This window comes from Diabrotica undecimpunctata, chromosome 3, assembly GCF_040954645.1.
Source record: "Diabrotica undecimpunctata isolate CICGRU chromosome 3, icDiaUnde3, whole genome shotgun sequence".
In the NCBI taxonomy this organism is placed as follows: Eukaryota; Metazoa; Arthropoda; class Insecta; order Coleoptera; family Chrysomelidae; genus Diabrotica; species Diabrotica undecimpunctata.
The window spans coordinates 136,572,928-136,600,532 of record NC_092805.1 but is presented as its reverse complement, the minus strand read 5'-3'; the positions used below and the strand labels follow the sequence as shown (position 1 = coordinate 136,600,532).

General features: G+C 31.7%; 1 protein-coding gene across 4 annotated transcripts in view; it reads left to right on the top strand.

The window, feature by feature from the left end:
* The window catches only part of LOC140437463 (uncharacterized), a 519,890-nt gene that overhangs the window by 180,946 nt on the left and 311,339 nt on the right, over positions 1-27,605 (top strand). The gene's annotated exons all lie outside the window — the stretch shown is intronic.

Sequence of the window (27,605 nt, the reverse complement as noted above, 5' to 3'; positions counted from 1 at the left end):
AAAACATCCAGCAAGATGATATTCGCAACCTCATAGACAGCCGACGTATACAGGCAGTTATATAGGCTAGAGGAGGCAATACAAAGTATTAAGTTATTTTTTAGTAGTTTTGCTTTGTTATTTGCATACTTAGGTTAAGTTACATTGAAGTTTTTTTTTATATTATCATTGTTTAATATAACCAAGATCATGTCTTTGCTTTTAATCATTATTTAAATACAGTGGGAAATATTTCGTCCTTATATACCAATAAATGGATGGATGTGCAATGGGTGCAAGTATTTCTAGTGTCATTGCTCAACTGGTTCTCGAAGATATAGAATAATCTGTTATGAGTCGTTTAGATTTTAATGTACCATTCTTCAACCTAAGTATATATCGATGACTGTATCTGTGCTATCCCAACAAATAAAATAAACGAATTTTAGATAATTTGAACAGTTACTATCCACAAAGTTTACTATAGAAATTAAACAAAATAATAAAATAAATTTTCTGGTTATCACCTTACAAAGCATTAATAACACATGTGTCTATATCGGGCAAACCAGTCAAGTGCTTCAATCCAGAATTCGTTCTCACAATTATGACAAGAACAACATCACTGCGCTCAAAACACATGAAAATGAGAAGGAGCATAAATTTGACTTCGAAAACATAAAAATTTTAAAAACCGAACAAAACAAAAAGAAGAGGAAGATATACGAATCAATAGAGTTAAAAATAAATACCAACACAATCAATGACAAAAAAGATACACCGAACCTAAATAAAATATATTTTAATCTGATTTAAATATTAATAAATATAACACCATAACAAACTCTTACAGTCATAACATATCTCCACTCTACCTTTTTCGAAAACACCAACGATACGCCCAAATAAAAATAATTATACACTAATGACAGTAAACCATAAGATACCAGATATCAATTTTTATTTCAGTAAAGCCGCGTTTACACGATGTCAATTGGCGAGACAATTGTCAGAAGACAACTGACTGGCATGAAATTATTGTCTTCGTCTAAACACTTCAGGCCAATTGCCTTGCCAACTGCACTCACAATTGGCCCAAAATTTAGTTGTCTTCAGTTGTCAGTAGTGCTGTCTTGTTTTTTGCCAGTTTCCTCACCGGACACCAAAGATGACGAGCAGTCGGCCATGTTTTAGCTGCCTACTGCCATGGTAATAGTTGGCCCCGTATAAACATCTCGTTCAACTAGACTGACCTCCGACAATCCGCAACCACGTGATGACAATTGTTCAATGACAATCGTCTCGCCAATTGTCATCGTGTAAACGCGGCTTAAATTCATCAATGTCAGTGTTCCATTTTACGTTTTGGTAAGTTTTATATATTTTACAATAACTTTTTGTTCCTAATCTTGCACATTTTAGAATCTTGACAAAGGCAAACGTTTCCTGCCGAAGAACCTAAACCCAAGACATGCTAATTTTATATTATTTATATTAAATATAGTACGGTTCAGGAAACATAAAGCTATCATATATATATATATATATATATATATATATATATATATATATATATATATATATATATATATATATATATAAATATATAAACATCGTGAGTGATTTTTTCAACAGTTAAATCTAAAATGCAAATGTATGTGCTGTTTTAGCACAATTTGTTTATTATACTGAAGTTCTAGCGTACTATCCGCTTGTGCGTAGGTAGACTGTACATTTGTAGATAAGGTTATGCAAAGAAAAACTGCATATTCTCCGTTTTTATAACAAACCAAAATTTGCATAAAAAAATTAATGGTCATCATACGGAGTGCACTTCCAGGTTTATAATCTAACTTTAATCTTGATAGGTGTTGTTGTGTGGTAGGCCGTCTATGCATAGCTGTAGATAAACATAAGAGCCCACTACAGGGTGTGGCGTACGACTAAATGTGCAAAATTCATATTTTTAGAAGTAAATATATTCTGATTTGTTCATTACTACCGATTGTATACCATAGTTAGTATTTTTTGGATGTCCAAATTGTTTACATATATTAATAAAGAAATATTCATCTTCTTTCTTTTCACTACATTTTTTTTTTCGTGGTTGTTAAATATCTCTTTTCTGTTTTGAATTTAAATTGAATATTTTTTTAGGTTTTTCGTTTTAAATCGTGTAAATATATATTTTTTTTTAATTTAAATATATTCTGGATACAGCGTGTATATTTAACTCTTTATACAGCTTTAATTGTTCGTAGAAATGTCTTATATTTACTTCTTACTCTTGTCCCTTATTATTATTTATTCAACTTTTACTTATGCAAATGATCTGCTCCATTGAGTTCTTGAATGCGGTTTGGATAGGGTTGGGCACAAAGGTATTAATAACGAAACCCAGATCCTGTTGTCCAAAACACTACCCCTTACTGTTAAAGTTCTCTTTTAGGAGTTCTCCTAAAAATCTTTTTTAAAAACGATCTCTGGAGTGGAAATCGAAACGTCAGATCAGAATTATAAAATATAATTTTCATTACAATCAATTGTGGCTCCCATGTAGAAGAAGCTGTTGCCAATGAAGAGCGTAGCATAGAGGAAGTCCCGAATTAGTATATCCGCCATCGTGCACAGCAGTTGAATATGTGTCCATCCACTTCATGGAAGGTTTTGCGCAAAGATCTTGGTTTGCGTGCTTATAAAATCCAACTCATGTAAGAATTAAAGCTACACAATCACTTAGGAAGACGTAGATTCTGGGAATGGGCCCAAAACGAGATTGCCGTTGATCCCGATTTTGCTGAAAGCTCACTTTTGATTAAATGACTATTTCAGCAAACAAAACTGCCGTATTTGGAGTGAAGATAATTCTCAAGCGAATGTTCAGACACCATTACATCCAGAAAACTGACTGTTTGCTGGGCTTTGTGGGCTGGTGGAATTATTGTGGTGGAACGTTACAGTCAATGGTAACCGCTATAGAGGTAGAGCCATGATTACTGACGTTTTTATTTCTCATTTGAACAACGATGATGTGCAGGAGCTATGGTTTCAACAAGAGTGCGCAACATGTCACACAGCTCGTGCCACAATTGATTTATTGAAAGAAACGTTTGGTAACCAGATAGTTTCACATTTCGGACCCGTGAATTGGCCTTCAAGATCGTGCGATTTAACACCGCCAGACAATTTTCTGTAAGGATATGTGAAGTCGCTAATCTATGCCGATAAGCCTGAAACAATTGACCATTTGAAGAACAACAGTCGCCGCGTTATTGCCGATATACGACCACAAATGTTTTAAAAAGTCCTCGAAAATTGGACCTCTAGTTTACACTACCTAAGAGCCAGCCGTGGCGGTCATATGCCAGAAATCATATTTAAAATGTAATGCCAAAAGATTATCTTTTGAATAAAGTCAATTTCATGTCAGTTTAAAAAATCATCTTTGTCTTATTCCATTTCAAAGTTCTATATCTCTAAAAAAAACACCCTTTATAATTAACTACAAATGCCATTTACAGTAAGTTTCCTCCAATTTATAATCCCAGCTATATACCAATATACATACACGTTTAGGACTTCGCAAAAGGTGGAGACCAAAGTTTAATGCTTCGTTTTACTTATTAGCGCTCACCGTGTAATGCTAGTTTTTTTAGTTGTAACCAGCTCTAGGCTTAGTGTGGTTTTACACAAAATAGCTTAACAACATTCAAACATCCATCGAATTTGGAGGTTACAACCTTTTGTATTTGTATGCATTAAAGAAGAATTTTCATAAAATCAGTAAAGAAACTGCATATTTGTCCCTTTCGTCTACATTTTTACCGAATCAGCATGTTGCCCTGTGAATTTGGTCTTTCTTTCCTTGTAATTCCGCTTGAAATAATAATAATTAATACATCCTAAGGTCCCTTACAGTTTATTTTTAGCATCCCTAACCCCGATTTGTCAACATCAAAAAATTTGGATAGTCTATATTGACTACTTAATTTGTTTATTGACTATATTTTGGAAAATATTTTTTTTGGTGCAATTTTTTGTTTACGATCTAAATGTAATAAAATAAAAATAATAAATCCACGTATCTATTAACTGAATGCTGAAACTGTTCATTAAGTTAATGATAGCCAGAAGTTCAAGATACGAATCGAACAGGAAGAAACATTATTCGAAAAAGGAAACGAAGCTTAATACTTAGATCTGTTACTGTAATTAATATTGCTAATAACAGTCCAAATTATACTACGGAAAGATAAATTTTAATTATACTATTTTCAACGGTAAAAATATTAAAGATATATGATTAATCAAAGTAAATTTTAAAAAAATTGTAAACTATTATAAACAAGGAAGTAATTTAGAAAGTATAGAAAAATTAAAAATATTATGCAACTATTCGTTAATACACAGGTCATATAACTTCAAACAGGTGTCTCAGTAAAAATGTATTTTTTTTTAAATCACTGCATTAGATTTTTTTTTCTGTTTTGAGCTGCAGATTTCAGTTCCATTTTTAGGATTCCATGAACGCGATATTTACTAAAATACTGCTGTGTACTAACAACGTCACCAATGACGTTAATTTAAAAATCCTAGACAGCAGATCAGAAGTTTTGTAGAAAACTTTCTGCTCCTTTGACCAATTTTTTGTAACTGGTTATTACTGGATTTGTGGCGACCGTAGCTCAGCTGATAAGATAATGGCTCTCTAAGCCATATTACACGAGTTCGATTCTTGGCACCAACGACATTTTCATTTCTAAAATGTCGGTGTTGATGCTAAATTAAACGAGCCGTCACCGTGCTTTCATTAAGCCGTCGGTTCCCCTGGGCTAGTGTGCATGGGCACTCATCATCACTAATGGCGTTACAACACTTTGTGATTCTTTGCCACATTTACTATTGCCTTCTATTCTTGTCGGTCCTGTGCCAGTATTTCCCATTGTCTTCCAGTGGATGTCCTTATATAAGAGTTTTTCTTGTTGTCTTACTTATCTGTAGAATGTTTTACTTTGATTATGTCCATGTTCTTCTACCTTTTCAATTTTTTGTTGTGGACATTATCTCATTTTTTGTTTTATTGTTCTTCTAGCTGTGCCTCTCTCTATGTTGATTTGTGTACGTTTTTCATCTAACGAGTTCAATAGATAATTCATTCTCCTTTTGTTTGTTTATTTTAGGGCTCTTTCGAATTCTTCTTCGATCCATTTCTTCTTTTCGTAAATTCTTTCCTCCTATTTATTTCTCTTCTGCTTCTTTAATAGTTCTTTTAATGGTATTCCATTTCTGATCTACCTACATCTTTACTTTTATTTTTATTTATTTTCAAAACCTAAACCTATTTCTTATTTACAGTTAATATTAAATTTCTGTATCTTCTTCTAGCTTCACCACATTCCACCTTTCGATCTTCGTTTGTTTATCTATTGTTTTTCTTGAAATTCTATTTCTGAGCTTGGCCTTTACGAAAAAATTGTCCGTGTCGCTATCTGACCCTTTACACTAGTACTGGTACCTCTGCTAAGTGCATCGACACTAGGTAACTGAAGCAGAGTTAAAAATGCAATTGGCGTCGGAACAATCCTAAAGGATCTACCCGGCAAAAATGCCATTCGATTACTGCACTGTTAAATGGTAGGCGCCAGAAATTGAAATAAAAAAAATTGTAATTACTGAATTTAGTTCCGTTACACTACAAGATCACTAAATAAATAAAAAAAACATTTTTTTATAAAACATAAATTTCATGTAAAGTGAAACGGAAAAATAAAACTAAATTCCAAACCCTCATATTGCAGACTGTTTAATTCTATGCAAATCTCAGTAACCAGTAGGACCTATGCTTTTTCGTAGTACTATTACTCCGTTTAGTACACATACGGCTCAGAAACCTGGACACTCACTAAAAGAGAAGAAACGTTGTTATCCACTTTCGAAAGAAAAATCTTGCGACACATATATAAGGGCACAAAAGAAAACGGAATATGGCGAAGAAGATACAACTCTGAACTATACAAAATATACCAGGATCAGGATATTATAACATTCATTAAAATAGGACGCCTGCGTTGGATAGGACATGTAGAAAGAATGGAAGAAGGGGAAATACCAAACAAAATATTCAAACAGATGCCAGTAGGAAAAAGAACAAGAGGAAGACTGAAGCTAAGATACTTAGAACAAATAGAAAATTATATAACATCCTTAAAAATAAAAAACTGGAGAAAAAAAAAGCACGAAACAGATTAGAATGGAAAAGAATCCTGGAACAGGCCAAGACCCAAAAAGGGTTGTCGAGTCAGTGATGATGATGATTACTCCGTTTGGAAGGCTTCTTATAGCAATCAAGTTTACCGGCAACTTATCAGTTAAATTTTCATAAAGCTGGGTGTATAATTCAAATGCTCTATTTCCGGACTAAACGTATTGGCAAAGATAAATATTCTGATGGACTTCGCACACAAAAGAGTTTAACATTAATTTATAAGCTCACAATATAAACAACAATTTATCAATAAAGCAAACAACTTTTACCTTTGACCCGAGTTGATTACACACCTAAAATATTGGCATTAAAAAATTATTGTTATAGTATTTTGCAAAGGGTCTAGTTTTACCGGAGGGGAAATAAATATATAAATAAATTAAAATATAGATATCACCATAAAAACTCACTGAAGTAGAGCTACTCCTTGTTACATATGCGCACTAAGAAAAGTACATTAATTTTAATATAGCATGTGACACAAATGTGAGTACATGATATTAACAGCAGTAAATTCAAGAAATGTTTTAGTTGTAAAACTCTGTCGCTATATCTAAGAGCAGTGACAGTTTATCTCTTTAAAATTACTAATAGTGATGTATCCAAGCCAAAAATAAAAAAATGATAAATTTTGAATTAAAAAACCCCACATGTAGAAGTTTAAATGTTTTTTTACTTTATGCAATGTATTTTTTGTAGTTTTTTACATATTTTGTTACTTATAAAGTAACAAATCCACTACTTTTAGATTTTAGTCTTATGGAGTGTTATACACTGCGCTCCAAAATTAACGCATAATTTTAAAATTCTTATTTTGAGTTGTAATGAAAAAATTTTTGTTTATTCTTTTCTTGTTTATGGTTGTTTTAGAACATCTTAAATAAAAAAACTTTTCTTTTCTTACAAAAAATGTATTGAAATTAACAATATAACCATAAATCTAAACATCTAAACAAACAACTGATCTTAACAAACTAACATTATAAATTAATGACGAAATTGAAATTTTTAAAGTTAAAGTTGAAGTTGAAGAAAATACTAGTACCATGTACTAGTATCGAGTATTTGCCTCCTCTGGCATTTATTACTGCTTGACAACGTTCTCTCATACTGATTTCTTCTTGATCAATTTGATCCCAAATTTCAACCAACCGCAAAAACAGTTCATCTAATGTGTTTGGTGCATTAGGTAGTTGTTGTAGTCGTCTGCCTATGATGTCCCAAACATGTTCTATTAGGTTGAGATTAGGACTTCTCGTAGGCCAATTCCAACCTCCTGACGATACTGCTGCACAATTCTTGCCGTGTGTGGCCTGGCATTATCTTGCATAAGCATGAAATTATCCCCAATAAGTGGTGAAAATGGCATGACATGCTCTTCTAAAATGTCTGTTATATACCTCTGCGATGTAAGCCGACCGCGATCTATTCTAACTAATTCCGTACGAGCCTCCACATTAATACCACCCCACACCATTACCAAGCCGCCGCCATACTGTACAGTCCCTACGGTGTTACACTGTGCGTAGCATTCCCCAGGCCTTCTATACACTCGGTTCCTCCTGTTATCAGAAAAAAGACAGTACCTGGATTCATCGGCGAACAATATTCTTCCCCAATCGTCATTATTCCAATCAATATGTTCACGAGAAAAATGCAATCTTTGCCTTCTATGGTCTCTTGTCAATAATTGGCCAATTGGTGCCCTTCCAGGGTGTAGTTCGTTTTCGGCAAGTCTTCTTCTAATCGTATATTGGCTGATTCTAAAGTTATAACGATCCAAAAATTCATTTTGTAGAGAAGTACTGGTAACAAACCTTTGTCTCAGTGTACGAAGTGTCAAAAACCGATCTTGATTAGGAGTTGTAACCCTTCTACGGCTTTGTATCCTTCTTTTATCCTTCTTCGCGAAGAGTAACAATTCTATGTTCAATGTCACTTTCTGACAAATTTCGATTTTGTTGCTGCTGGTGGTTCATTTCAAAGAAAAAACACTTAATAAACTTGAAAAACCCCTTTAAACGTTCAGCACAACGTAATCCAACCCAACCAAATTCGAAATAAAATGAAGCACAATTAGCATGTGTTTAATTTTTTTGCAAAAAATGGTAAAAACATCAGCGATTTTTACCGTTCTTTTGATAAATTTTACAATATACCGGGGGTAACAATAATATATTAGCACAAAAATCGAAATATTAAAATTATTTGATTTACCAGGGTTTTTAAAATTATGCGTTAATTTTGTAGCGCAGTGTATTTACATTATTTTCTTTTCTGTCAGTTAGTTAATCACTAACTTTACTATTACTTCTTTTTTCTAGCAGTTTTTTTAAGTGCTGTTCATTATTTCGTCAAATTATGCTTAATGCAGAAGCGACTATACCTCATTTTACTACACCACACCTACCGTATAAGAAAAGGATTTGAATAATTTTCTAAATTTTTCGCATTTCTTTTTCTCAGTACCTTCTATTCTTTTTTTGAATGTCCCTGATTTTCTTGAATGCTTTCCATAGATCCTTAAGTAAAATGTCCTTGATTTTCTTAAATGCTTTACATAGATCCTTAAGTAAAATGATAAATTATAGCCATCACTTCAAAAAATTTAAAATCTTCCCAACATCTCTGTGCTACTAGCAACAAGCCTAAATGATCTACAGACCGTACTAGAATGCGTAAGAACTGGGAACATAAAGTATGACCTAGACCACAACATTAGGAAAACCAAATTTATGATTATCAGCCGTGAAAATTTATATCTTGAAGGCGCCAATGGCAACCAATAAAGAGATCGAGAAAGTCAACTGATTCAGTTACCTCGAAACTACTCTTAACTCATAATGAGACTAAGCTGAAGAAATTAGGTCTAGAATCGAAATGTTTAGAGATGCTACGTTCTTCTGGTGCTACTATATGGAGTCGAAGTCCGGACACTGACGCAAGCCACTGATAATAAGATCGAAGCCTTCGAGTTGCGTATTTACAGGAGAACATTGAAGATATCTTATGTGGTCCGTGTCACCAACGTCGAAATCGTACAGCATACCAGAAATGAAAAAAAAGTGCATAACTTAGTAAAACAACGTAAGCTTGAGTACTTCGGCCACGTAATGCACAACAAGAAAATACACGTGCCATTGCAAAGCCAAATATTTGACAAAAGCGGACCAAGACGCCGTTCTATGCCGTGGCTGAAAATCCTCTGACAATAGTTTGGAATGACCTCCGCTGATCTGTTTCGAAAAGAGGTCAACAAAACCTATATCACTATGGTTTATTCACTATAGGTGCTTTCTCAATCTCAAATTTTCAGTTAATATTTTTATGAATGTTTTTAACTCTCACTTACTGAGATTTATCAAGTTGCTGGAGAGTCTTTTATCAGTACTGTTTATTAGTTTCTTTGTATGTATTTGTACTTTCAGTCACTTTTGAACCTTTCTGCTCTTAATTTATGCTACAAAACGGCTCTGGGTTCACAAGGACCGCGTTCGAGCCTAGTTTTGCTAACGAGTCTACTTGTTCGTTCTCTGGTATTCACTTATGCCCCGGCACACATAATATAGACATCCTGTAATCTTGTGTCATTTGGTCAATAAGATTACTGCTTACTTATCAGTTTTTTTTGTACACATTTTGAAAAATATAAAATCTGCAATGGAATAGGATTTCTTATGTGGTAAAATGTATAGTATATAAGCTTTAAGAAAAGATTTAACTGATTTAAGATTTAATAAAATACAGATCATAATTTCCAGTAGCACTCGATTTATTTGTGAATTATGTTGTCTTCCCATACTATTTTAACTTTACTCTTTTATGTAATTTCTTTTGCGTTAGTAGTTTATCTATTATTTTCTTATTTGCTTGATACTCTTTTCTTACTTTTTATGGTTTTACCTCGTATTTTTACTTATCCTTTTACCTGTTTCATTCTTGCTATATTCTATCTGCCTATAATATGATTGCAATTTAATAAATTATTAAAATAATTAATTACTATACATACTTAATAAATTATCAGCAAACTGTGTTATTTTATTCATAAATATATTTTTTTTTCAGGTAAATATTTGTCGCCAATGGATGTTACAAATGTTTTTTAACATATTTGGAGTAAGTATGTATTTTCAATTTTATGATACCTTTTAACTAGATACGTGCTATTTTTCGGACCTCGCCATGACATCACCACAAACCAGTATAAGATCAGAACCAATATCGAATTAAAAGCACTCTACAATGACGCCGATATTGTCCAAGAAATTAAATCACAGCGACTAAGATGGGCAGGCCACGTGCACAGACTGCATAACGATAGACTTGTAAAACTAGTATGGGAAGAGATTCCCACAGGCAAAAGACCACTCGGACGTCCCAGAATGCGATGGAGATATAACATCCAAGCAGATCTCCGGAAAATGAACATTCCATTTGACCCTAGGTTGATGGAAGACCGAACAAATTGGAAAAAAGTTGTACAGTCAGCCAAGACCCACCCAGGGTTGTAGCTCTACGTGATGATGATGATGTGCTATTTGAGGGCTCAAATTTTAAACAAAGCATAGGGACAAATCACTATCATACAAGCTAAACACTCTTGTAAGGCTTTCATTGCAGTTATTACATTTTAAGTTTTTGGTATATATTCTTCATCGTGTTTCTATATGGTATCTTCGGTCTGATTCTTGATTGGAGGGATCTTAAAGGGTTTATCTTCTTTCTTCTTAATACCTATGTGTCCATTTTATCCCTTTTTACTACTATAAGCTCGTATTTTTTAAACTATGCTCGTATTTCATAGTTCATTTTTGTATTTGTGACGATGATCTTCAAATAGTTTTTTATTTGTGTAAAAAATGATATTTTCCACTTAAATTTCGTTTTGAGATCTATTCTTTTATTTGGTCTAAACTATTGTTGCTCCCAAACATTAAAAGATTTTATTTCTTTGAAGCTTTATCGATTTAATCACCTTCCTGCATGTATTTTCTTTCGTGTGTGTGTGTGTGTGTGTGTGTGTGTGTGTGTGTATTTTCTTTTTACTTAATCACCTTATGTTATATTCCGTGATTTTTGATATGCACCTTGTCTTTTCACTAACGAATAATTGCAGATTTATCATCTTTTTTGTACGTACAGATGTCGTAAACCTTTTTAACTAATATACGAAAATGGTTGCGTTTCGATTTAATTCGAGTCTCTTACCACTCCCTGACACGTGTTTCTGGGTCTTCCCGTCATCAGAGAGAGCTTGTAAGAAAACTCAAACTAAACCAAAACGCACCGACTACTCTAGCAATCGCATCGCTCTTAATGGCTTGATTAAGCGTGAGTATACAGTTTACTTTAATTGCTATCGACACATTTAACTTCATTTTTAACTAATGTTTATTAATACTGTTGGCCGATTCATTTTTCTATTTTTTAGCCCTTCTTGTATTTTCTCATTTATTTTTTGTTGATTTATTTTATATTATTAAGTGTGTAATTATTTAGAAAAAGCAAATACCAGTAAAATATTTCGATTATATATAGACTTACTTGAAATTGTAATAATACGGATGCCACATTCATGTAAAAATAAGAAATTTTTATTTTGGTACGTTTGCCATGTTATTACATTTGGAATAATAATAATAATAGCTTTATTACCCAACCACTATTACCTAGAGTTTCCATTTCTAGGGTAAAAATTTAAGATACATTAATTAGTATACAATCAGTAGGTGATACAAAAATATCAAGTACAAAATTAAGTACAAAAAAAAGTAGGTGAAAAACAAAATAAAGAGTGAGAACAATATAATTAAACAAATCACTATGTAAATAAGAAATAAAAAGAAATACAAAAATAAAAGAAAAAAAAATTAACAATCTAAGGTACTCCATAAACCAGTGCGGTATAAAAAGAAGATTAATTGAGCATGAGAAAATATCGTAATGGTTGCATATTTTGTTATAATTATTATTGCAAATAATATAAATGGGTGACTTCAGTAACATATTTGTTCTCGCACGTGGACAAGTAAACAAGATAGTCGACCTGGAAGTAATTCTTGGCACATTAAATCTAATTTGACCTAATATATCACTGCAGTCAATACAGTTGTGTAACAACTTATATAAAAATGAAACCGAAAATATAATTCTTCTTAACTCTAAACTTACAATATTAAACTTGTTACATAACAAATCGTAATCATAACCATGGACGGGATATACTCCATCAACCTTAAATGCTAAATATTTTAAAAGTTTTCGTTGTACCTTTTCAATCTGTTGCATATAACATTATATAAATGGGATATCAAATTAATCTACAATATTCTAGTTTTGTTAACACTAGCGATAGATACAGGAGTTTAATCGGTCTTATATCGCTAAAATTTCTACAGTTTCTAATAATAAAACCGTACATTTTTATAGCATCGGATACTTACTGCTCAATATGGTTGTTAAAGGTTAATTTTGAATCAAATATAACTCCTAAATCTTTAATGCTATTACATTTTTCAAGATCTGACCCTGAATTACATTATTAAAATCAACCTTATTTTCCTTTCTAGAATAACTTACTACTTTATACTTATTAACATTTAGAAAAAGTTTGTCTTTTACACACCAAGTATCTATATAATTTAGATCGTTCTGTAAATCTATACAGTTAGCAATTGTTTTAATTTCACAGTATATTTTAAGATCATCCGCAAAATATAATTTTCTGTTATTGATATCTAAAAATAAATTGATATATAATAGGAACAACAATGGACCTAAATTTGCTCCCTATGGAACACCGGATATAGTAAAGATTAATTCTGGTATGAAACCATTATAGGATACAAATTGGTTCCTACCTATTAAATAGCTTTCAAGTAATTTTAAAATGTTTCCAGAAAATCTCAAATTTGATATTTAAAGAGAAGGTATTTGTGATCAACCTTGTCAAACGCTTTAGAAAAATCAGTACATATCACATCTACTTGACCTTGTACATCCAAAACATCTGAAATATATTGAGTTATTACAGCTAAATTTGATACAGTAGAGCGTTTATCTATAAATCCATGTTGATAAGGTGATATCCATCCCCTAACAAAAGGGTAAATACGATTATATAGAGTTACTTCGAAAACCTTTGAAAAATTGGATAACAAAGATACCGGTCTGTAATTGGATACATCAGATTTCGTTCTATTTTTGAATACATTGCATATTTTTGCATTTTTCCACAATTCGGGATAAGTTCACGTTTTTATTGACAAGTTAAAAATTTTTTGAAGTGGCTTTACAAATACTCGAGAACAATCTTTCACTAAAAATGCTGGAATATTATTAGGTCCGGACGTCATTCTATTTTTAATTCTTTTAAATGCTACTAAAATTTCGTTTTCTTGAAATTCGTTAAAATTAATAGTGGGTAAGTAGATATCCCTACATTCTGGATTATCAAATACATTGTTGTCGACAGGTAAATAAACTTTTTCAAAAAACCTCTTAAGAGCATGGATTATATCGCGAGGATTATTAAATGTATCGCAGTTGTAACACACTTCACCTGGGATTCTAGAAGTTTTATTCTTTGCATGAACATATGCCCAGAAATTATAAGATTCGTTAGAAATACTATTCTAAATTTTTTCAAGATAAACGTTATATTCAGTTTTAATCATTTGTTTTATTATTTTTCGCAACCTTTTAAATTCATGCATATAAAGTATATTTCCTGTTTTCTTATAATTTGTGATATTTTTTGATTTCAACTTTATCATTCTAATTATTTCCGCATTGTACCATGTAGGATATTGATGTTTATAATTTCTGTATATTGGTACACACATATCAATGGAAATGGAAAGGGAATGGGAATTGAAAGAATGGAAGAAATTTCTATTTTTCACGAGTTCATACTCAGTTCCCTTTATCTATTCCTTTTTTAAACAACATCTTGGAAAGTTTTATACATGGAATTCACCTACAGACAGAGAAATAAGAGTAGTGTTGAATCAAATTGCCTTCATTCTACTCGATCTGGAGATTAATCCTTAACTGGTATCGTCATTTTACTACTCGTAACTGGTATCGTACATTTTATTCAAGTATAAAAAATAAAACTAAATGAAATGGAAGTTTTTTTATAGTTATTATTATATACCATATTGAAGAACCATTTTTTAAATAAAAAAAAATTGATTACAAATTTTAAAATAAAAATGTATTATGCAAAAATAAAAAAGAAGTATATTTTTTTACCTAAAAATCTACAGGTTTATTATAATGCCCTAAAACTAACAAAATATTTATTAAAAAAATTTGTTTTTTTTTGGTTTATATAAAAAAAGTTATTCTTTCAAAGGGTTAGTCTTATTGATATAAAACTTTAAAAAAGGACGTTTTGAGATAATATTTTTCAATGTAATTTGAACATTTTATTAATTTTCTACTTACTCCAGTCGTCAGAGATTAGGTCTCTAAAAACTAGACGAACAAATTGAATTTTGCTGATAATCTCCATTTTGGGACCCCAAAAAAGTTGCAAAAAGGTTACTACTCATACACCCCTAGAACCCACCCTTGAAGGTGGGGGAATCGATTTACCAAGAATCTGTATACCGTAGAAAAGAATGGTTCAAATAAAAAATGTAGTTGACATAACTTTTTGAACAAAAATGATTATTGGCATTTTTTGTGCAGAATGAATTGTTCTTATTCCAGTCGTCTGAGACGAAAATGCCATTCAACTTCTAAAAATCATACGAACAAGTTGAATTTTGCCAAAAATATTAATTAGGGGACCTCAAAAAAGATGCAAAAAAGCTCCGGGCTTCCCCCTAAAGCCCTTCTGGTAGGGGGGTAAAAACGCAAAAAAATCGATTTACCAAGAATCTGTACGCCGTAGAAAAAACGCCGCTTGAAGCGACCGTCGATTTTGAATGTCAGTCACGTGCGCGAAATCAATGTTCAATAAAATTTGTATCAACTCAACGGAAAAATTCGATATCTTTTGATCCAAGTGTCCTATCGACAAAAATACAGATGCGTTTTAAAGGTAAAGAGAGCAGCTTTTGTATGCAGTTTTTGTATTTTGCCACGAATAAACTCTATTTTTTATGATTCTCATGAGATCAATACAATCTATTGTTTCGATACAATAGATACGATATAATCAAGTTTCGATTACTAGAGCCTTACCTTCAAAACCTATAGCATTAAATTTTAATTTTGAGTTTCGGCAACAAATGTGAGGCATTTGAAATATACTTAAAACACGTTGGATATAAAATTTCACATAACAAATAATCTAAAACGTTTAAAACTTTTTGACGTGACAACGTCTTAAATTAGGTTGTGGCTCGGAGTCATTTAAGAAAAAGTGTAACGCCCGCTCACGTCTGTTACAGTGAGTCACCGAACGAGAGAGAGGTCCGCCGGACCGGCGAATGCCTTGCGTCTCTCTCCCACTCAAACATGATCGGTCCGCTGCGCGCGGCACTAGAGAATTAGGCGCGTTGAATCGCTAAAGTTGGATTGTAAACATTCTTTATAGTTTAAACTTCAATGAAAATTATTAACTGTGTCTAAAGACATATCGATCGTTCGGAAGAAAAGGGTTACAACTCGAAAAAACTACTTTTGCAGGAGAAGAGTTTTAAGATTTTTTTCGGAGTTTTTTTTTTATTACCTGATCATTAAGTAATAAAACTTTGTGATTTTTATTTAAATAAGTAGGCTAAGTTGGGTTTAATTAAATGACATAATTGTGATTTTTCAAACTGTTTATTTATTGTTATAAAAAAATACATGCAACGGTTTTGAATTAAAAATTAGTAAATGTTTACAAGTTGTAACAATGTTAACTTAATTTATAATTATTCAATACATACCTAAAATCGTTAAAAGAATTAGATTAAAGCATTACAAATTATTGTAAAAATCAAAATAATATGGCGGTAAGCATTTTTTCTTTTCGACTAATGATATCAAACCTGTTTTTTTTGCCTCTGATATACCAGGTTTCGTGGAATATGCGTTTTTTATTTTGATTTGTTCTATACTAACAGTTTTTCTCGAACTAATAATTTCCACTTGGCAGAAATCTGTATCTTCAAAAGAATTTTTATAAAATAATGTATTTGGATTGTTTTTTTTTCTAATTTGATTTCCTTAACTGACGAAGTTTTTACATTTTTATTGATATTTACAAACAAGTCAGAAGTTAATTTTTTTAAATTCATAAAATCCTTAAAACAAAAATGTTTTTTCGGTTTTTTTTTGCTGATCTCATAATGCAAGCATACTGATCAGGAGCGTAAATAGGGCTTGATTTTCTGTATAGTTTTATTGCCTTTTCTATTGTCGCGTGTACACTATCAACTTCATTTTGGCTATGGCCGGAAACAAGAAATTTATGGGTGATTGAACTTATATTTAATTTTAGTATTGAATAAATATAAAGAGCTATTATGAATTTGTTTTTGTTTTGGCCTGTACAGTTGTCGGAATAAAGTATTACATTTAAATCTTCTTCATTTTGATTGCTTATATTTTCTAGAAATTTAAAAAGACAGGAACCTACTTCATTCGCTCCCCTTTGTGCCTCACCCTCATGCTACATGAAGCAAGTACCTTGGTGGTTTTTAATATCATACAAAGTAAAATTTAGTACATTAAGCTTTTGAACATAATAGAAAGCTGCAGTATCTCCTACACGACAAGGCAAAACTGCCTGCAGATCAAAAACAATTACTTTAGTATTTTATGTAGTATTTCTGTCATTATCTTTTTCTTTGCGACTTAAATCCTTTTCTTTCAAATGTTTCTGATATTTTTCTAAAATATTTTGCTGTTCAATAATAGAGGAATTTTTAAATTGCAAACAAAACACCTTTGTTAACTAAACTGGTTATTTTTGTTGAAAAACTATCAAAAGATTTTTTTATAATTAAACAAACTTTTAATAAAGATACACAAAAAAATTAAATCATTTTATATCTGGATTTTCAACAAAAGCCTAGGTATTTAATATTTTTTTCATGCACGAAAATAGTTGCGGGTCTAAAATATTATCGTAAAAAATTACAAAAAGTATTAAGAAAAGTGATATATTTTGACATAACCCAAAGACTGTGAATAAACTTATCACAAAAGTTGAGTCAAAAGTGTAACATGTCCTAATTTTACAGTAACTATTTAAAAATCAATCAAGAAAAGCGCTACATTTTGACATAAAACATAGTATGTGAATAAATTAACTGAAAAAATTGGTTCAAAACAGTTACAAAACAAAATGTTGCGGCTTTGTTACAAACGCGAAATAGTTAATTTAATCGAACATTGTAACATTCTGAGATGTATCTGTTTCGTTGTAAAATTTACATGCATTTACTACTTACTTTTTGCAACAATATCGAATGTATCTTCTTTCTCCTAAATATTTGAAACACTACACAACACTAACGGTGACAAACTGAGATACAACGATCTTGAACAAAATATTCTGCGAAAAATGCAAAAATCCCCGTGTTACATGCGGACATCTTTTGGCTGGTAGTAAAGATTCTCTCTAAACTTCATGCGTTCCTAATAGTAGGCACCTTTTTAGTTAGTTTAATGAAATAAATTGAAAAATAAACATTTTTGAGATGTAACCCTTTTCTTCCGAACGATCGATATATGATATGAGGTATTTTACCCAAGAGTATTAAGTATAATGAATATACATAAAAACATAATTTTGTTTTCTTAGGATTTAACATTTTGTCAGCACATTATCTCAAATTCACACTTAAATCAATATGTTTTTACTATTAGGTCTGTTGAATGTTTGTTCTTTACACAAAATTTAGTCTATACTTCATATTTATTAAAGGCGGTAAAATATACATTACAATTCAGTTGTTTATAAACCACTTTCAAAGCATAAAGAACCTTTTAAGCTTTGTTTATATTATTTTGTGTATATTAATTGAGTTAATTGGAGTAGCCCACTTTGATACAAAAATACAGTCAATTTATGGATATTTCAAGGTGACAATCTAAAAAAAGCTGATTTCCTCCCATGCATTTTATTAGAAACACTTGAAATTTAAAAAAAATTTAAAAATCGTAAGATGTAAGACCTTAATCGTGAGATCGTGAGATTTGTCTTCAATTCGTGAGATCTCACGATAAATCGTGAGGAGTGGCATCACTGAGTGCTTAGATTCGTCATTTACAACAACTACAACAATAAAGGTAAATAATTGTACACTAATATTTCATTATCGTAAACTATGATTGATTGATTAATTGTTAGATTGACACAAAAGTTGAGAAACTGAGTTTATAGGTTATGTCATACTATTGACAAATGTTGATAGTGTTAAGTAAATTATTAATGTCATTCAATTCCTTGTTCCTATTGTGCAATTTAATAATATTCATATCAATAAATATTCTACCGAGAAAAAGACGTTGTCACGTAAAATCTTCGCCCGTAAAACCGACTTTACAGGCAACCGATTTTTTTTTTCAATTAAACTAGCCTGTTTTTTAAAAGAACCAAACTTCTGCTATAAACTATACCTCAAAAGGTCTTCTTGGAGGCATTTCCCGTGACGTGCGATCGTTTGGATTATAAAGCATTAAATTCTGCATTTTTATTCTTATTTAAAATGCCTCATATTTGTTGCCACAACTCAAAATTTAAATTTCATGCCATATATTTTAGAAATTGATTTTTAAAAATAGAAATTTTACTACGGCTGGTCAATGAAAGTGATCATTTTTTGTGGTTCTCGCGAGAATCATAAAAAATGATAAAAATCGCGCCACGTTTATTTATTCAACACCTTTATAAAATCTAATTTATTCGAGGTAAAATACACAAATTGCATACGCAAGCTGCACTCTTTACCTTTAAAACACATCTGGACTTTTGTCGATAGGATACTTGAATCAAAAGATATTAAATTTTTACCGTCGAGCTAATACAAACATTGATTTCGCGCACATGAATGACAATCAAAATCGACGGTCGCTTCAAGTGATGTTTCTGAAAGAACGGTTCATTCTACACAAAAAGTGCTAATAAACATTTTTGTTTAAAATTATCTCAGCTAAATTTTTTATTTAAAACATTTTTTTCTACGACGTACAGATTCTGTGTAAATCGGTTTTTTTGCGTTTTTACCCCCCTACCAGAGGAGCTTTAGAGGGAAGCCCGGGGGTTAAAGTGGGGTAAACTTTTTTGCATCTTTTTTGGGATCCCAAAATTAATATTCTCAAAATTCAGCTTGTTCGTATGATTCTTAGGGGTCAACTCTCTGACGACTGGACTATCTCTCAGAAACAAGCGGCCGGCGATTTTGAATGTCAGTTACGTCCGGATTACACAAGGATAGTTTTTCAAGCTAGGATAACAAGCTAGATATCCCGATATCCTAGCCTGAGTTACTGTCCTGGCTTGGCGCATGCTAGAACGGTTTATATGTGGCTAGCAAATTTTCAGCCAATTAGCTAGTACTATTGCGAGATCAATAGAGCAACAAATCTACTGAAAATGGTAAATATTTCTAAAAAAACATGTTCTACTGAAACAGTTTCTTCGGAAACTGTGTCAAATTGCATTGGATGAATAAATAGAAGCTCTATTGGAAAAACGCGATTGGACAAGACCATGGAGTTTAAAAAGAAATGAACGTGGATCTTTCGCATTGGTTTTAGAATAACTTCGCAATGAAGACTTTAAAGAACATATCAGTATTTTACGAATGATGCCAGATGGGTTTGATATTCTGTTGAGACTTGTGATGCCAAAAATTCAACGACAGCATACTATTATAAGAGAGGCTCTACAAGCAAGACTAAAGTTGAAGATCACTTTAGATTTTCTTTCATATGGCATTAGTTACAGAAGACATTAGTTAATTTTGACATATACTTGTCTTTAGAACCTGCTCTAGATCTGGTTGATTTTTCAATTTTTGACAGTTCTTGATAGTAAGTTACTCATAAATTTTTCTTTGATAGACATTTTTATGCCGAGTTCTAATAATTTGCCAATTATTTTTTGTAGTACTAAATCACGAATAGACTTATCGTAATATGATGGAATAGTGGCGTTCCACAGACATTCCTCCTCACAATACGTTTGTACAAACTTTAAATTAATCTCGGCACTTAATTGTAGCATATTAGTTTTAGAAGCACGTGGTGGAAGCATCTCTTTGAAAAAATAAAACAGGTCGACACTACGCACTTGCCGTTCAAAAACACTACCTTTGCCGGCCAGACGAGGATAGTACACAAGCCAGGATAGTAAAACCATGAGAGAAGGATGCAAGTAGCTTAACAAAATAGAATTTCATGCTATTAAACTATCCTAGCTTAAGACACTAGCTCACTGTCTTTCTCACTAGCTCACTAGCCTACACGCGAAGCTAGTTCTATATACATGAAGCTAGTAATACTAGCATGCTAGTTTAGAAGCGCTAGCTTGCTATCCTAGCTTGAAAAACTAGCCTAGTGTTATTGGGCATTACACGGGCGAAATCAATTTTAAATAAAGTTTGTATCAACTCGACTTTAAAAATATGATATCTTTTGATCGGAGTGTCCTGTCGAAAAAAGTTAAAATGGATTTTAAAGGTGAAGAGTCCAGCTTTCATATGCAATTTTTGTATTTTCCCGCAAAAAGCCAGTTTCAATAAATCTGTTCAATAAATAAACGTTTCGCGATCAATAAAATTTATCAATTTCATAAACGGATTCCATCCGTTCTCTCTTGGAATTTCTATTGTTAGAATTTAATCTCAAACATCTATAACAAGAAATTTTGATTTAGAATTTTGGCAACAAATATGAGGCTTTAGAAATATGCCTAAGAAACGCTGTATTTAAACTGTCATATTACAAACAGTTGCATGTCAAGAAAATTCTTCCACGAAAACGACATTGGTTGGAATTTGTGTTGGAAAAATGTACTTGTGTAATCGAAGAAGTAGTTTTAAATGTTTTAGATCATTTGTAATGGGAAAGTTTAAATTCAGCGTTTTTTTAGGCATCAAAAAACCATTTGAAAAGTTAAATGGTTTTGAAGATTAGGCTCTATCAATGGAAATTCCATAATTATCTGTCAGTGATAATTTATTTATGTAACACCTTCATAGAAACTGATTTCATTTGCGGCAAATTTAAATTCAGCGTTTTTAAGCCGTATTTCAAATGGTTTTAAAGATTAGGCTCTATCAATAGAAATTCCATAATTATCGGTCAATGACAATTTATTTATGTAACACCTTCATAGAAACTGATTTCATTTGCGGCAAATTACAAAAATTGCTTACGAAAGCTGCACTCTTCACCTTTAAAATGCATTTTGATTTTTGTTGATAGGACACTCTGATCAAAAGATATCGAATTTTTACCGTTGAGTTGATACAAATTTTATTTACGATTGATTTCGCGCACGTAACTGACAGTCAAAATAGCCAGTCGCTTCAAAGGTTGTTTCTGAAAGAAGGCTTGATTCTTCACAAAACGTGCTAAGACATATTTTTTTCAAAATTATTTCAGTTACATTCTCGAGAAAGACACATTTGGGGCACATACTTAGAAATAATAAGTACGAGCTGATTATGAAGGATACAATAGAAGGAAAAAGGAGTCCTGGTAGACGACAAATATCCTGACTAAAGAACATCCACGACTTTTTATGGTGCCTATCCGTTACGGATGTTGGACACTAACATGGCTATTCTGACTTTGTTGACTGCTGTCCTGAAAAGTCTGGTAGTGGTTAAGTTAAACCATTTTCGCAGGTTATGCAGCCAGGATATTCTTCTTCGTCCTGGACCTCTTTTCCCATGCACTTTACCTTGAAGTATGGTCCGAAGTAGGTTGTATCGTTGTTCATTGCGCATTATATGGCCCAGGTATTCTAGTTTGCGACGTTTTATGGTTATGACTAGTTCGCGCTCTTTACCCATTCTATGTAGTACTTCTTCGTTGGTAACTCTGTCTATCCAGGAAATCCTCAACATGCGTCTATAGGACCACATCTCAAATGCTTCGAGTCTCTTCAGTGATGCTTCAGTTAAGGTCCATGACTCCACGCCATATAAAAGAACGGAGAGTATGTAGCATTTTAGAAAAAGAACTTTTATTGTCAATTTTATATCGTGGCTGTTAAAGATTTTTTTCTTCATTTTGACGAAAGCTGATCTTGCCTTCTCGATCCTTATCTTAATTTCCGTCGATTGGTCCCTCCGCGACTGGACAGGGTTAAACACACAGACCCTTTTAAGAAAAGCCGAAGATATAGACGAATTTTACACTAATGGTTATAGCCAACCTTCATTAGTGCAGTCGGCACTAGAAGAAGATATTTTTTATTTGAAACATTTTTTTATAGGGCGTACAGAATCGCGGTAAATCGACTTTTTCGTTTTTTTCCCTCTACAGGCGGGATTTTAGGGGGAAGCTGGGGTGTAGGAGTTCCCAAAATTGATGTTCTCCCTAAATTAGTTAACTAAAATACTCCCTAAGACAGAAAGAGATACGTCTTAAGGTCTAAAAAGAAATAGAAACGATAGCAAATCCAGTAGGCTATGAAGAAAGGTGTAATGGTTTAAAAGCAAACATAACGAAGATGCAATCGAATTTTTTACAAACACATTTTACTTTTATTTCTCTGTAATTCACTTTTTTGGATGCATGTGAAAGTTTGTTAAGCATTACGTCGGCAATAAGGTAGTTGTCATCTTATCCTGTATATGTCATTGCTTGTTGGTGCTTTTTAATATTTTTTTAACGCCTTGCTATATATTTTTTTTATTTTAAATGTTATAAAATTTTGTTCATAAAACTTTTTGAGGATCGCATTTTCAACTAGGTCTACTTTTATATAAAACAATAAAATTATTGTCTTGGTGCTGTGGAAAACACCCTGTACTTATAATAAAAAGAAGAGAAAGGAACAATCTAGATAAATATTAATACACTTGATAAGGTATGTTCACATGCAGATCTGAGTATACATTCATCATAAAGCTGCTAAATGAGCACACTAGATAAATTGACCAGAGGCAGATAACCACAACTCTATGTATACATCCATATAAAGTTATAAAAACTGGTGAGATAAATGCAAGAGATAACTTCTGAACAGCTGTAAATTAGATTATAATTTGTTTTGGATTTAATACATTGCTAATTTTATATGTTCATCCAATGGGTATTGGTGAATTTTCATACAATAATTTTATTTCTTGTATGTTTTATATTGCACTACATATTTATATTATTATTGAACAGTTCTATTGGATTTCTAAAGTACTTATAATTTCTTTACAGTTCATTGATATATTTTTTATACGAGATCAAAAAAAAAATTAAAGTTACACATTTATATTTAACAAACTTTTATGAACACAAGACTAGTAGTACAAAAGTAAATAAACTCAACAATGCGTAACATTTAAAACGTTAAATAATTTTTATCGAAATTCTAAATAATGGCTGACGAGATAATAAGCTATATACTTAAATACCATTAGACAAGGCGAAAAGTTCGGGTTCGTTCGGAAAAATATTCCCATGAGATTTATTTTGCTTAATTACTTTCGTGAGATATCCCAAAATAAGTTTCAAGAGGTCGCCCAAACGAAAAGTTGTTCAAATTTTTTTAAACAATTTTGTTTAACCAATTGTAACAATCAATTTTTTGGCCCGGACAAATTTTTTAGATCATTATGAACAAAAAAGTATTTTTTTTTTAAATTGAACTTCTTCGAGTTATAAATAATTTTAATTATTAAAATACACTTATGGACAAAAATATCGAATATTTTGGAACTTTCAATTTTTTTTTTGAAAATAATTTCTGGTCTATCAAGTCGTTTATTGAAAAGAAGGGTTTATTTTAACAATATTTAATTAACAACTTTAAGTTTTTATGCTGACAAAATTAAAAAAAAAATCTTAATGTTTGGTAAATAAGGTTATTTTACTCTAAACTTAAATGCTAATTCAAATTGCTTAAACAAGTATAGTAACTGAAACAAGTGCTTGATTAGTAACGAGTATGCCCCCTCTAGCTCTTATTACTGCTTGCATCCTTCTCGGTATGCTTACAAGTAAATTTTGGACATATGCTTGGGGAATTACATGCCACTCATCCTGTGCAAAAAGCCGAAGCTGATCTATTGTATTTGCAACGGGATTTCTTTATCGTATGCGGCGGTTTAGCTGATCCCACATGTGTTCTATTGTATTTAAATCCGGCCTAAATGGTGGCCAATCCAATCTTTTATTTTTAACCTCATCAAGATAATTACTCGAGCATTATCGTGCATTAACATGAATATGTCATATCCAATGTAACCAACATATGGCAAAACATGATCTTGCAGTATGTTTTAAACGTAATAGTCACCAGTCATCCATCCAATCACTTCCACAAGTGCGGTACGTCCCTCCCAACTAATACCTCCTTAAAGTATTATGCCACTAGCTCCAAAACTAACGGTCTGGGCGAGATTGCAGGTAGTGAATCGTTCTCCAACTCTTCTTTAGACGTGGTTTCGCCCATCTGGGTTCAATAAAAGTATTCTGGTTTCATCATTAAAATGAACATTTTTTCAGTTGTCGATTTTCCACTAAAACGTGGAACTTTGGCAGGGCATCTAGGCTTTTAGTTTTCTTCTATTAATCTTCGTCTAATTGTTTTTGAACTCACAATAACTTGTTTAATATTTAGTAGTTTATTTCTTAGGTGCATCGATGTTAATGAGCGATTTCGTGTAGAATTAAGAACCAAAAACGGTCATCGGTTGCGGTTATGCACCTAGGGCGTGCTTGAGCTAGTGTTCGCACAAAATTTCCTGTTTCGTGATACCTTTTAAGTTTAAGTGATACCGTTAAGTTTTTGTTTTAACTGAAAAAGGTTTATTATAATAAAATGCACGAATGACACTAAACGCTGAATAAACGTCAAAGTACACGTCAAAATATTTTAAACCAATTCAGTACATCAGCCTTCTATATGAGTAACAACAGTAATCTAAAATTATTTTGAAATAATAGTGATTACAAAAAAAATGGAAAATTTTAAAGCATTCGATATTTTTGGCCAAGTGTATAAATAAAACTGAGGGAAAACGGAAAATGGCGATGTTTAACGCTAAAAACACAAGTAAAAAATATTATTTGTAATATCATCAAGTGCCTAAATTTAAGTCCAAACCTTCTATTATCTCCGTGTCGCAGGGCTCTAATGAAGCGCATATGGCAAGGCGGGAGCTCATTTGTATAAGTACTCATGAGAATTTAAACCAGGATATGTGCCATAGATCTTGTTTCTCTTATACACGCCGCAGCCCGAGCGCCCATCCTGTCATAAACGCTTCATTAATAGACCAGTATATGAACTTGAAATAAGGCGATACCCTCTAATGTTCCATGTCACCACGGAACTGCATGAAAGTTTGGATTTAGATTCTACTTACCCTCCATTTAACTTTTGCACTTGTGCTCCTGGTTGCTTTATATATTTTATTTTAAAGCGGGTTATTGATTCAAATAATTTTTTATTTAATTTAATTTAATATAAATGTTAATTGATGATTTAAGATTTTAATACACCAAATGTTTTCAAAAATTGGCACTTTTAACCGGTTAAACTTACGGATCATATAAATAATAAATAAAGTAAATTGTAAAGCGGTAACGATTAATTTTATTTGGGGTGCTAATTAGGGGGTGATTTTCACGATGTTTTTAGCAAAAAAAGAACCAACTTTATTTTGAGTCTAACTCGCTTTGTTTTGATTCTAGAAAGTTAAAAAAAACAAAACTAAAGCTTTTTTTAAACACTTTCAAAAAGTTTTGATGAATTTTTCTCGAAACGTGCATTTATTCTTTGATTATTTCACGTTGAAATATTGGAATTGGAATTTGACAAATAAGAACCTACTTTTTATGAGCTAGTTACAACTCTGCATCTACTGAGTAAACTGACTTTATAAGTACACCATTTTTTTTTGTTTTTTATAAGCTACATTCTTGCTAAGAATATTTTTTTCGATAAATACTTACTTTTTGGGTTATTTGTGAAAAACCGTCTGAAAACGTGGTTTTTATTTTTTATTTTAAAAAATTAACATTTTCACTCGCAAATATCTCAAAAAGTATCGACTTAGTAGAAAACTCTACATAATAAAAATTGCATACAATTAGTCAAGTTAGCTATATTTTGAACCTATGTTTTTGTATCTCTGAGAAGGAAAATAGATTGTTAAAATTTGTTAAAAAAAATTCGAACAACTTTTCGCCTGGGCAACCTTTTGACCTTGATTTTGAGGTATTTCATGAAAGTGATTGTGCAAAAAAAATCTCATGGGAATATTTTTCCGAAAGAATCCGAGATTTTCGCCTTTAGTGTATATTTTATGAATTAAAACTAGTTACGAATTAAAAAAAGTAAAAATTACTTGTAATAGTAAAAATCTTATGCGTCCATCTTGATTTTATCTAGGTATTTATTTGCAATCACTTAATTATTTTCAATGCTTGGATTTCTGTCACGAGATAAAAGAAATGTCTTCGAGGATACTCTACTTATTAAAGAAACTGTAACACATTGTCATTGTTTGATTATGTAAACAATTATACTAGTTCAATGGGTTGCACCTGATCCCAACCATTAATTATACTAATTTGTAACGCATGATAGGCGTACAGTATGACTTCTTTTCTATTTTTCTCTCATTCAATAGAAAATAAATTTCACTTTTTATCTGTTAATTTCAACACAGTTACCAGATGTTTACTTACTCAACGTCTCTTTGAACAAAAAATATGAGCTTGAAGTACATACATATATAAGCCAGATGTTTATATGGGGAACAAAAACTATATACTTATTTAGTTTTTGTCTTTTTATTGTGAGTATTTTTAGATTTTAAAACCATGTAATTGCAGAGTAGGATATTATATTATGTAAAAAAATACATAAAGGCACTACAATGGGACGGTAATAACTTTTTTAACTAATATTTTTACGATAGCTTATTTGAGCTTTATTATAAACTTTAACATTACCATTATATACAAATAATCTACGATGCGGTGTGTTTGCTTGACGTAATGACAAATATTTTCTGTATAAAGAAATGTTATTTTCTTCAATAATCACAAAGGTTCTTTCCATGTTTATTTAAGAATTAGGATAAAATAATACTACGCAATGCTACATGCTTGCTATACTACGCAAGCATGGAGAACTATCACTAATCTAAAGAAAAACACACATAACTCCTTAAGCAACTTAATTCCTATAAAAAAGTGGGAGAATCACTATAAAAATTTACTCCAA